This window comes from Patella vulgata, chromosome 4 (genome assembly GCF_932274485.2).
Source record: "Patella vulgata chromosome 4, xgPatVulg1.2, whole genome shotgun sequence".
NCBI classification, from domain to species: Eukaryota; Metazoa; Mollusca; class Gastropoda; family Patellidae; genus Patella; species Patella vulgata.
This window is the reverse complement of record NC_065882.2, coordinates 85,742,130-85,755,257: the sequence shown is the minus strand read 5'-3', so window position 1 is coordinate 85,755,257 and position 13,128 is coordinate 85,742,130. Positions and strand designations below refer to the sequence as shown.

At 37.3% G+C, this 13,128-nt stretch overlaps 1 protein-coding gene across 2 annotated transcripts in view; it reads right to left on the bottom strand.

Moving 5' to 3' along the window:
• The window catches only part of LOC126817266 (insulin gene enhancer protein ISL-1), a 74,593-nt gene that overhangs the window by 31,421 nt on the left and 30,044 nt on the right, over positions 1-13,128 (bottom strand). The gene's annotated exons all lie outside the window — the stretch shown is intronic.

The following is a 13,128-nucleotide window of genomic DNA, read 5'->3' as shown; positions in this document are numbered from 1 at the left end:
AATCAACTATTTTCTAAATTAATTTTTTTGTAAAAAGTAGAAATATTTTAAAAATCAATTTCATTGATTTTTTTGACATTGTGAATTACTCTCAAAGAGAAATGATTATAGTTTCAGCTTTACAACTACAGATGCCCAGAGATAATACGACTGCTGTCATTTTAAAGCTCCCGTATGCTAAAATAAATGACAAATATAAAGTTTAAAGCCCCAACATGTCAGGGTAAAGTTAAATATAGAGTTCCCGATCGTACACAATCAAAAGTACATTTATTTTAAGAATTTCGAGTGAAAAATATATTTAAGTTATATCAACATTTATTGTTTATATTCTTTGTTATTTGGTATTCCATGTAAAACCATTGCTAAGATACAAACAAATAAAACAAAAAATCAAAATCCGGCAGTTCAGCTTATAACTGGAGCAGCAAAAACATGGAATGAAATGGGGTTTAACGTTCGACTCTTCTGCACCGACTGGGACAATGAAGACGGAGGAGCATCATATAAAGATCACATGACTCCAATTTTAAGTTATCACCATTACCATGGTTTCTACTGATATTACATGGCCATCTTTATATGTCTGAGATAAATATAGTTATAATAATTCTTGTGGTCTTATTTGCACAAGCAACCCGAGTCTTCGTTAAGATTTATAAAAGAAATACCTTAATTACATATAATAATTGAAATGAAAATAGGGTTTAACGTCCTGCTTTTATGCGCCGATCGAGATAACGAAGTCGGATTTGCATAACAATACGTTTATATAAAAATAGTACATTTTTTTTTGTTTACTTTTGAGAGATATGTCAACAATATGTCTTACTGTGCCCTTGAATTTACATCCTACTTTCAGACCACCCTCAACCTCCTCCCCGAATGTTGTAAAAATTCAATGGTGTATTTGAAATAAAAAATTGAATATAAAACTCGGAAATTATTCCAATAATATTACACAAAACACATCCCTATGGAAAAACAGCTATTTAATTTATTTGTGCGACGTTTCGATGAGTATTCTCTCAACGTTATCAAGCTAATACAGTAATACAAGAATAATGAGATCAATATATACAGAAAAACTATAAGAAATGAAATGAAATGGGGTTTAACGTCCTACTGTTCTGCTCCTATACTGGACTAATAAACAAGTGTGCTATGAGGGAAACTAGAAGAACAATTCACGAAACCATCCGGGACAACAACAAGATCAAAGGTGTTATTGTATTGCTCTATCCAGTTACTAAATGCCTCTGAAAGATTTTTCATATAATATTGTAACAGGTCTACTATTGGATTTATTACGATGTCATGGTATATACGTGCACGTGCAATATTTACACGAGGATACTCTCGTCTTTATCAATCTTAAAGGGACAATAACACTCTTGCTGGCTTGAAAGCTCCAGAAAATAAATAATATCTCTATCTAAGTACTAGATGTTTAAGTGTCCTACCTGTTGTGTAAATTATCCATTACATCCTATTTTACTTGTCCAGAGGGTTCGAAAATATTTTTAAATCGAAGTTTCATTTGAAAAGGTTTACGTTAGACGTTTCAAACCATTATGTTGAATTTTTCAAAATTTTTAAATAAGGTGTGTTAAGATGAAATTTGTATCATCAATTAATTGAAACATTCTAAAATAGTACAATTTGTTGACCAGAATAAAGACTGGGACATATTATTCAGTTACAATAAGAGTGGTATTGAGCCTTTAATGCAGGCTATCTTCATCTAAACCTTGTATATTAGGAAATATCGTCATTATAATTTATGTTAATATATTTAATTACTAAATGTTCAAAGGGGGTGGCTGGCCCAATGGTTAGCGCGTGTGCGTTGTATCATAAGGTCTGTCATTGAGTCAACTGGCGTGGTTTCGATTCCCCGGTGGATTTTCCCCGGGTCCTCCTGTTTTCTCCCACTGCTAAAAACCCCTACGCTCAAGCGAATTATTGAAATAAAATTGAACCATGTGTTAGTCCCGAAATGACCTAGTTTGTGTCGAGTGGACGGACGTTAGCCCTCTCTCTCTCTCTCCCTCTCTCTCTCTCCCTGAATGTCCATCAATGAAACTATTGTGATAGTAGATAGACCGAACGTATTTATATATCGAAAGATGTTTAAACAATATTTATACATTACTACTTACGATTTATTCATCTCCATGTCAGCAAAGGGGGTCGAGGAGGGGGGTGGGGGGTAATGACCACCCGATACAAACTAGGTCAGCTCGGGACTTACTTATATATAGTAAAATTTAATTTCAATAATTCACTTGCGCATAGATAATCGTTGCACAACATTATATTTAACAAGACAAAAGGTCCATAAAAGGCTTAAGGTTTTGCCTAGTGTTTGACATGAACAACCACACAATTATATTATTTCAAATTATATAAGACAATCGCACGGAATTTTCTGAAACAGAATCATTCCAAATAATTTCTAATTTTCAATAATTAGGTTAATGGCGTTTTATTTATATTGTAAATTTACATCAAAGAATAATGGGAAAAGATTCGACCCACAACAGAAAAACTATACAGTGCATTAATACCCAATATATTGTCAAATAAATTCCACGAATAATATAATTCCTAATAACTCAGTCTCCATTATTTACAATAGATCAGATGAAATTATTATTCAAAACTAAATAACCATTGATTTCTGGTAATGGTCACATTTTTATAAAAGGTGTTTAAACAATGTGTTTAAAGTAAGTGTCACAGTATGCTAATAGTCTACCAAGAGAGAAACGAAAAAGAGAGAGAGAGGGAGAGAGAGAGGGAGGGAGGGAGGGAGAGAGAGAGAGAGAGGGAGGGAGGGAGGGAGAGAGAGAGAGAGAGGGAGAGAGAGAGAGAGATGGGGTTTAACGTCCACCCGACACAAACCAGTCTACCAAGAGAGAGAGAGAGAGAGGGAGGGAGGGAGGGAGAGAGAGAGAGAGAGGGAGAGAGAGAGGGAGGGAGAGAGAGATGGGGTTTAACGTCCACCCGACACAAACCAGTCTACCAAGAGAGAGAGAGAGAGAGAGAGAGAGAGAGGAGGGAGGGAGAGAGAGAGAGAGAGAGAGAGGGAGAGAGAGATGGGGTTTAACATCCACTCAACACAAACAATCCATTTCGGGAATAACACATAGTTCAATTTTATTTCAATAATTCTCTTGCGCGTAGGGGGTCTTTAGTAGTGGGAGGAAACCGGAGAAAACCCACGAGGTTTGACAGGCGATCCTGCTGCTTGTCGAAACCACGCCAGTTGACTCAATGACAGACCTTATGATACAACACGCACGCGCTAACCATTCGGAACCACAACCCCCTTGGTATAATGTGTACGGCATGGATTTGTTAGGAGCTAGTCTATAGAAATGAAATGGGTTTTAGCCCCCAACTGTTGTGCACCGACTGGGCTAATGAAGACGGGTATACATCATACAGTGTGCCGTGAGGGAAATTTTGCCCAGACAGCGGCTCTACGGTCTCGGTGTCTATGGAATACTTTTGTTTACCGCTGGTCGGCGTTTCGACTAGTCGTTTATTTGACGTTTTATTTTACAAAGGTCGCCCTCGCTCCTGACGCCCCCCCCCCACTCACAAAAGACCTAACCAAAGCAGTGGTGAGGTTTCAGTCACTCCCTGCGTTAGTGGTTGTCTTGTTTATTGTGTGTAGTGCGGTACAACATTGTTGGGGGGGGTGGATGGCCGAATTGTTAACACGTGAGCTCTATACCATAAGGTCTGTCATTGAGTCACCTGGCGTGGTTTCGATTCCCCGGTTGTACGTGACAAGGAGTAGGGTTGCCTGTTCAGCCTCGTGGGTTTTCCCCGAATCCTCCGGTTTCCTCCCACTGCTAAAGACCCCTACGCGCAAGCGAATTATTGAAATAAAATTGAACCATGTGTTTGTCCCAAAATGATCTAATTTGTGTCGAGTGGACGTTAAACCTCATTTCTCTCTCTCCCTTTCTCTCTCTCTCTCTCTCTCTCTCTCTCTCTCTCACAACATTGTAATATTTCAAAACAAACTGGAAAAGTTTTGACATCTAGTATATAGCCATGGATCATTGCCTTTAAGGTGATATAAAATCCAGGATAATTTGCCTAATCATTGAATAAAAACCTAATTGTTAATTTGTTCAAATTCTTGTCAATTCTGTGAGTGTTTACTCCGAGTAAATCAGAAAGCCGGGTTGCATATAAAGTGAAGTTCAGGTAATACCCATGAATGGAAAATGAACAATGGTCGTATATATCGATTTATCGATGATAAAATAAATCTTTCTTTCACCGAACAGATTTAGTCCAATAAATAAAATATAATATGTTTATTGTCATAATATTTACTGTGTAGCCCCTGCTCGGTTTTCTGTTTTGTAGTTTAGTCAAATAAAATATCGAACGGGTTTTTTTCTTTTAATTCTATGAAACCTGTCATCTTTTATCCCTGAGAGCGAGAGGAGAATAAAATAAAAAAAAGTCGATATATAACGCGATTCTTTTTGTGTCTTTGGGTAATTTCATAAAATCATATTGTGAATGTTAATTGACATTTTAAAAACACGATGTGGCGTTGGTGAAATTCAATATTTTATGAATTAAAAAATAAGAGATCCAATATGGAGTTTAAAGAACGTTATACCACTTTTGGAAATTGATTTAAATAGAAGTCAAAAGACATTTTTGTTTTTAATTTTATGAAAGTGTAATAAGTCTATGTATTGTTTTTAATAGTACATGTTTCTTTGTTAGTGTGTGTGTGTGGGGGGGGGGGCTTAACGCATGCGCTTTAGATCAAAACGTCTGTCATTGAGTTAAGTGGGGTGTCTTCGATCCCGGACATGCTAGTACGGTGGGCTGGAGGGGGGGGGGGGGGGTCGTTTACCTAACCTTGTAGGTCTTCTCCTTTTTCCTTCGATTATCTCTCATTGCAAAAGATCCTTAGGAGCAAGCGAATTATTGTAAATCAAATTGAACAATATCATATATTAGTTCGGAAATAACATAGTTTCTGTTGAGAGTAGACGTTACCCCCCCCCTCTCTCTCTCTCTCTCTCTCTCTCTCTCTCTGTCTCTCTCTCTCTCTCATGTCGTGTATTACTTGTTGCTCCATGTCGTGTATTACCTGTTGCTATATGCTTCACAAAATGTAATGGTACTGTAATGGGAATATAATTCGTGCGTTTATTAATTCTTTCCTTTATTAATTAATTAATTAAATTCATTCATTTACAGGAACGAATGAATAAATGTGCGAATTATATCTCCATTACAATATGTGCATTAATATTGGACTGGTATGATACCAGTAGGAGTATATAATGTATTATAATGCCCAGCGATAGGATTAGTAGGATTAGTAACGTATCTACATGTTAAAGTGTAATAGTTGTATATATGTTACTTGTAGCTACACAGAACATGATGGTGCAACTGAGACAGACACACGTCGATTGGAATTTATTACAGATGTCAAATTATTCATGTTTCTAGATCAAGAGGCGGAATAAAGGTGTGGCTGATTGAATATTGTATTGGATGACCGAATGGTTATCACGTGCGTGTTGTATCATAAGGTCTGTCATTGAGTACACTGGCCTGGTTTCGATTCCTCGGGGCGGGGGGCTGAATGGTTACCGTTTGCGCGCTGTATCATAAAGTCTGTCATTAAGTAAACTGGTACACTGCCGTACACATTATACCAAGGGGGTCGTGTGGCCGAATGGTTAGCGCGTGCGTGTTGTGTCATTAGGTCTGTCATTGCGTCAACTGGCGTGGTTTCGATTCCCCGATTGTACGTGACAAAGAGTAGGGTAGTCTGTCCAACCTCGTGGGTTTTCTCCGGGTCCTCCGGTGTCCTCCCACTGCTAAAGACCCCTACGCGCGAGCGAATTATTGAAATAAAATTCAACCATGTGGTAGTCCCGAAATGACCTAGTGGGTGTTAAACCCAATTTCTTTCTAACTCTCGTTCTATAAGTTCATCATTACAGAATATAAAAGTTTTCATTTTGTTTTGGACTACTGAAAAACATATTACTCATGACGACACATGTTGATTTAATCCAATGGTTGAAGCTGTGAATGTTTTGATTGGTTTGATTGGTTGAACAATAAGATGTTTAATCTACCTAAGCCTGTAGTTGACGCCGTTGATTAGTTAATGTGTTATCAACCTTGATTGCTAGCTAATAAACTGATCGATGGTAGTTTTATCAAGGATTACACAATCTATTATATGATCTTTTACGTGCACGCCAATATGTACACGGGACCTCTGTTTGGTGCAGATTGGTGTTGGCCGAGAAAGTTCATGAGGATTTTTCCGGCGCGGTTTTACCTTTGTCAGAGGTGCAGGCCCTTGCGACGTGCGTGTGGAACAAAAAACGGATGTCCCACGTACACATTGGCGTGCACGTAAAAGAACCCTTGACAGTTGGGATTCGATATAAGAGTAGGCCATAGTGCCGCTGTCTGTCCAGGCAAAATTTCCCTCATAGCACACTGTAGGGCGTATGCCTGTCTTCATTAGCCCAGTCGGAACAGACCCCCATTTCATTTTATTTCATGTTAATGTTTATTTCAATAATTCGTTTGTGGAGAGGTTTTACAGGGGCCCGAACTCCTTATCACAGACAAGCCATTGGGTAGTAGTAACATAACCTTTATTAACCACCTTAAAATCCTGTCGATTATTTTCATACATCACAGTCCTTGATTTTCCTAAAGTTCGCGTTCTTTGTTATCGACTGTATCAACTAATTTAGGTGTTGTTATACGTGTTTTTGTAAGTAAATCAAACTCTATTATATTCTAATTTTCTGTGAATAGTATATTAACTTTGTTTTGGTGGTAGGATTAACAGGCAGACAACAGATGGAAGTCATTCGTTTGTCTCGAGTAGAACATTTAAATTGTCGTTTGATTTGATAAGAAAACAATACATGGGTTTTAGGGATTGAATGACGATTGGTTGGAGGGGTTTGTGATGTAAGGAGCTGCCGTGGTTTAATACCTTAAATAAACTAATTAATAAAGGTGTTAGAAAAAGATGTCCAGATGAGAAGCAGTAAATTAGTGGAGCGAATAAGAAGCAGATTATCCGCAGGACATAATTCTATCAGAATTAATTGTAATAGTATGTGTTTTAACTTATATTTGTAGGACGGAGGACTGAGGTGTCGTGTAAACATTGGCGTGCACGAAAAAGATGCCTTGACAGTTAGAATTCGATTAGAGTAGGCCGTAGTGCGGCTGTCAGGGCGACGTTTCGCTCTCAAAACGGTAGGAAGTTAAACTCCATTTAATTTCATTAGATTATTTTAAACTTATTTTATTGAACTATAGAGAGCTCGAGCAAAGGGCGGGGGGTGAAGGGAGAAGATGCTCCTCCCAATCTTTTCAGTAAATTTTAATGTTTTAAAGTGACAACTTTAAATACAGGAACCTTTTTTTATTGTTTTATGCCTGCTTCATATGTTAATAATTTTAATTAAAATCAAACCCGTCAAGAATAGGGTAAATCATGTACCGGAAGTTGAAATAATAATAGACAACAACGTAAACAACAACATAAATAAGAAAATTAGCGGAACGAACAAGAAGTAGGCCCCGGTTTCACAAAACAATCTCAAACTTAAACATACATTATGACGTCACATTAATAATGACGTCATTGTATTAATCATATTAAACGTACATTATGCAAGAGGTAAATCTGCCTATTGCAGGTCTTTCTTTAGGCCTGAAATGTTATCTAAATTATTAATTAGACATTAATTAACTTATCCAGACCATAATCAACTCTAGATGTCATATTTACTGGATTAGGATCCGATTTGCTGCTCTACTTTTATTCATGATTAAATTATGAAATGGAAAACCGAAACTATGTTTTTTATCGTACCAACTTTAGTATTATGACCGAGGCTAGGCCGCAATGCTCGGTCGACATATCATTGAGTCAATTCTAGTCCCCAGTTGTACGTGACAAGGAATAGGTTCGCCTGTCCAACCTTGTGGGTTTCCCCCGGGTCCCCCAGTTTCCTCCCACTGTTAAAGACCCCTATGCGCAAGCGAATTATTGACATAAAATTGAACCATATCATTTCGTTTTAAATGTGGTCGTATATTGTCGTCCGTCCATTTTTATGACTTGGAACAGCTAAATCCATGATATTAAAAGTTTTGTATACAAAACGTTAGCATGGGGCAAAACTTTATAAAAACCAAACAAATTCTAATGGTTTTCTCAGTTGTTGGTCTTAATCACATTTTATAAATGTTTCATTACCGAAAAAAGTAAAAATATGCCACAACTCTTGTTGACTGCCCGGACGATTTAGCTGCTGTGGGCGTATGTTTCGTTGCCTGGCAACCTATCTTTTTACACTACATGAAGATCTGACCGGTTGTAGTAAAAGCTAGTGTCAGGGGTCGTACGAGCGGCTTTTGACCTTATGAGGCCAGACATTGATTAATCAATCAGCGTTGACGTTTCTAGTGGTTTACCCACAGTTCCAAGCATCGCCCGCCAAGAAGTCGCAGTAACAAACCGTTTCATTGACTAATCCCTCGCGGAATCCGGAACGCCTGTAATATAACAACTCTCCCAGGGCCGTTATTCACGAAAACTTAAACTAAGATACAATCGAAATTTTAAGAAATACTGCAATTCGATTAGCTGACCAGTAAAATCAATTTGCATATATCCAATGAAGTTGCAGTATTTCTTAAAATTTCGGTTGCAACTTAGTTTAAGTTTTCGTGAATAAGGGCCCAGATCCTAGTGTAGTAAAGACAAGTAAAACGAAATTTTGAACTTTAGAAAAAACCGAAACGAAATAGAATCTGCGTTTTAATCAGATTTGTACAAACCGCCATATTTCTCAACTACAATGTTGTGAAACTGTAATTTTTAAATTAGTAGGCTACCAGAATAACGTTTATTTACAGGATGTGGTGTTTTAGAGAGATCAACAATCAAGCACCATTGACGGATATTGCAAGAGCCCAAGTTGAAAACTGCTATAGTGTCTAAATTCACAGCCACAAATTAACATGATTACAACACTGAAATTAATGACCTCAAATTAATCTGGTTTGTGTAAACTAAAAGCGTGAAGTTTGTATATAATTGTTTATTTAAAAACTTATCTTATCATCAATTTCCAACACCATATATTTATAAATATCTAAACTGTTATATTTTAATTGATTAATATTGATGTAATTTACAGTGCTGATTTATTTGTTAAATAATGCGGGGTTGGATGGTTTAACGCTTGTGCATTATAACATAAGGTCCCTCTCTCTCTCTCTCTCTCTCTCTCTCTCTCTCTCTCTCTCCCTCTCTCTCTCTCCCCCTCTCTCTCTCTCTCTCTCTCCCTCTCATTTAAATAAAGATTCTTAGCCAAATAAAAGTAATCGAAGTAAACCTCTGATAGAAGATATAAATAATAATACATTAATATCAAAATGGACTGAACGAAATGGTGTTTAATGTCTCGTCGGGTGAATTTTGCCCAGACAGCGCCAGCACCGTGTGTGCTATCAATCAGAATCTTCGACCTACTTCTAACCAAGAAGATGGATATGCACAAGCTTATAATTGTTGCTATATTAGTGTATGTCTTCTGAAGCACCCCCCACCCCCATCCCATAAAAACAAACAAAGACCCGATAAAACCCAAAAATAAAACAATCCACTGAATTATAATATTTTAATAATCGACGCAAAATCAGAAGATTGTTATCATGAAATCTAAAAATTACAAAAAATGAAACCATTCATACACAAATAAAACAAACCAATATAAAATCCAATGAACTTCACGATATTTCTTTTTGTGTATAGTCGCTAGGATGAGACGAAAAACCGAGGTCCCGCGTACACACAATAACCCTAGTCAGTTGGAATACGAAATAGGGAGAGAGAGAGAGAGAGAAATGGGGTTTAACGTCCACACGACACAAACTAGGTCATTTCGGGACTAACATAGGGTTTAATTTTATTTCAATAGTTCGTTTGCGCGTAGGGGTCTTTACCATTGGGAGGAAACCGGAGGACCCGGAGAAAATCCACGAGGTTGGACAGGCGACCCTATTCCTTGTCACGTACAACCGGGGAATCGAAACCACGCCAGTTGACTCAATGACAGACCTTATGATACAGCGCACACGTGCTAACCATTCGGCCATCCACCCCCACCCCCCATTCGAAATAGGACAAGGTTTTAGCGTGGCTGCCGGGGCACAATTTACCCCATAGCACACTGTATGGCGTATGCCCGTCTTCATTAGCCCAGTCGGTGTAGAACAGTTGTAGTTTAAACCTCATTTTATTTCTTTGTGTGAAAATGTTTTTTGTTTGTTTTAGATGTTAAATAGAGAATTATTGAAACAGATACTTGTATCATGTGGTAGACGTAAACACCATGATTATTGTGTCGAGATTGAAGTAGGACAGATATTGATATGACCGTTGACCAGCTGTCTAGGATTGGAGTTTCAACCAATGGTCAGTAGATAGAACTAGTAAATTGACCTTTATTATCATTTATACGCTGACCTCACCCATTGTTTATGTCCTGACCCCTGACACATTGTTTACAGCTTCCATATCAAGCCAGACCCGATTCTTAACATCCAGTATACCATGCGATTAAAGCAAGGAACCATCGGCCAATCTTAAGAATTACTCAAACTTGTAACTCACGGAATATGGAACACCCTTCCCTATAACCTACACAATAACCCTCCGTTCAATTCATGCAATTGCCAATTTATATCTTTTTAAAAGATTTTTATAACCTATTAGATAAAGTAATCCTCACTAAGCAGCGTCACACAAGAGGGTTGGGTAGAAAACAAAGTTTCATTTTTAATACACTAATATAATGTTTTACAGGGGGGGGGGGGGCGAATGATTAACGCCTGCGCGTTGCATTGAGTCAGTTGGCGTGCTTTCGAATTATTGAAATGACCTAGTTTGTGCCGAGTGGAGGTTAAACGCCACCTCTCCCCCTCTCTCTCTCTCTCTCTCTCTCTCATAATGTTTTACGATCCCGAGAGTTTAAACGTTAAGAATGTTTAAACGTTATATTTAAGAGATGATGAAGACGATGATGAAGACGATGAGGATAAAGGCAACGACGATGAGATCTGGCTCAAACTGTATTTGGTTTTAAATTGCTGTGAGTGTTGTTGAGACGACGATGATGATGATGATGATGATGACGACGATGATGATAAACACGACGAAGAGGATCACGATGATGAAGACCATACTCGAACTGTATTTGTTTGTAACGTATAGTGAGTGTTGTTGAGTATTTATGATGAAGACGACGATGATCGTGATGATAATGATCGTGATGAGTTAACTCGTATTTAATTTGATTGTAAAGTACAGTGAGAGTTAGTTGTTGAGTAATTATTTGTTTTGACATATGGAGATTTTGTCTGATCGAACGATTTATCACGTTGATATAGCTTTTGTACAAATATAACCTACCGCTGTTTTACATGTTTAAAGTCACTCCCTTCAACAACTCCACTTGTTATCATATCGTGTTGGGGTCTGGCTACGACTTCATCTTAAAGAGGCCTGTCTTAAAGAATTTTAGACAGGTCTGTAATAAGAGGTTAAAGAGGGATGTCTCTATAACTCTACATAATAAAATCTATGCTAACCAGAATAATCTGTCGTTAATCACTATTTATTTACACTAATTGTCGAATATATATTAATAAAAATTTAGAAATTCTATTCTTGAACAACACCCCCCTTTTGTATCTCTCTGTAACATCGCCGGTTGTAAACTAATGTGATTTTGGTATCCAACCAAATTAAGAATAACAGTGTTTAAACGTTATATTTAAGGGTGTTTAAACATTATTTTTAAGAGTGTTTAAACGTTATATTTAAGAGTGTTTAAACGTTATATTCAAGAATTAGAGTATTAAAACATTATATTTAAGAATTAGAGTTTAAACGTTATATTTAAGAATTAAAGAGTTTAAACGTTATATTTAAGAGTGTTTAAACATTATATTCAAGAATTAGAGGATTAAAAAGAATTAAAGTGTTTAGACGTCGTATTTAAGAATTAGAGTGTTTAAACGTAATATTTAAGAATTAGAGTGTTTAAAGGTTATATTTAAGAATTAAAGTGTTTAAACGTTATATTTAAGAATTAAAGTGTTTAAACGTCATATTTAAGAATTAGTGTTTAAACGTTATATTTAAGAATTAAAGTGGTTAAACGTTATATTTAAGAATTAAAGTGTTTAAACGTTATATTTAATAAATAACAAGGATAACCTTTTAGACAAGGCTGTAGTCATCTATTGTAGGATGGGGGATGGGATGGTGTCCGGGGGTAGTGACAGACCAAACTTTGCGATACAGACAGAGAAACATAATATAGATTGATTGACTGGAACCTTTTAGGCAGGGTGCTGGATAGCTACAGTAGACTGGAACCATTTAGGCATAGTCCTGCATAGCTACAGTAGACTGGGGGAGGGGAGGGGTGTACAGATTTCATTATGGTATATTGACCGGGGTAGTGACATACAGACAGTAAAACCTTCACAGTGGAACTGTTCGTATAATCACAACACCAGAACGTGATAAAATAAAGGCAGCAATGATAAAGTGATATTGAGTTGATTATTGTTGTTCTGGGTTTCTAGAGAGATAGGTCTTGAAGTTTATATAATTAGTCTACACCAATGTTACTCTATCATGGGTTTAACATTCTCCTCTCCTACAGCAATCTTAATAATGAGGACGGACATGCGCTATGCAGCGTGTCCAGACAGCGTCACTTCCGCCTACTACTCAAACTGCCAAGGGTTCTTTTACGTGCACGCCAATGTGAACCTCATTTCTTCGTTCTGCCGAAACGACAACGTCCCACGTTTCTGCACCAACCGAGTCAATGATGACGAGGAATATCTTGCCCAGGCAGCGACGCTTCGGCCTACTATTCAAATTGGCAAAGGTTCTTTAACGTGCACGCCAATGTGTACACGATACCTCGTTTTTTTGTACCATAAACACAACTATACACTGTTCCTAGCTAGGTCACCCATTCTACAACACTAGGA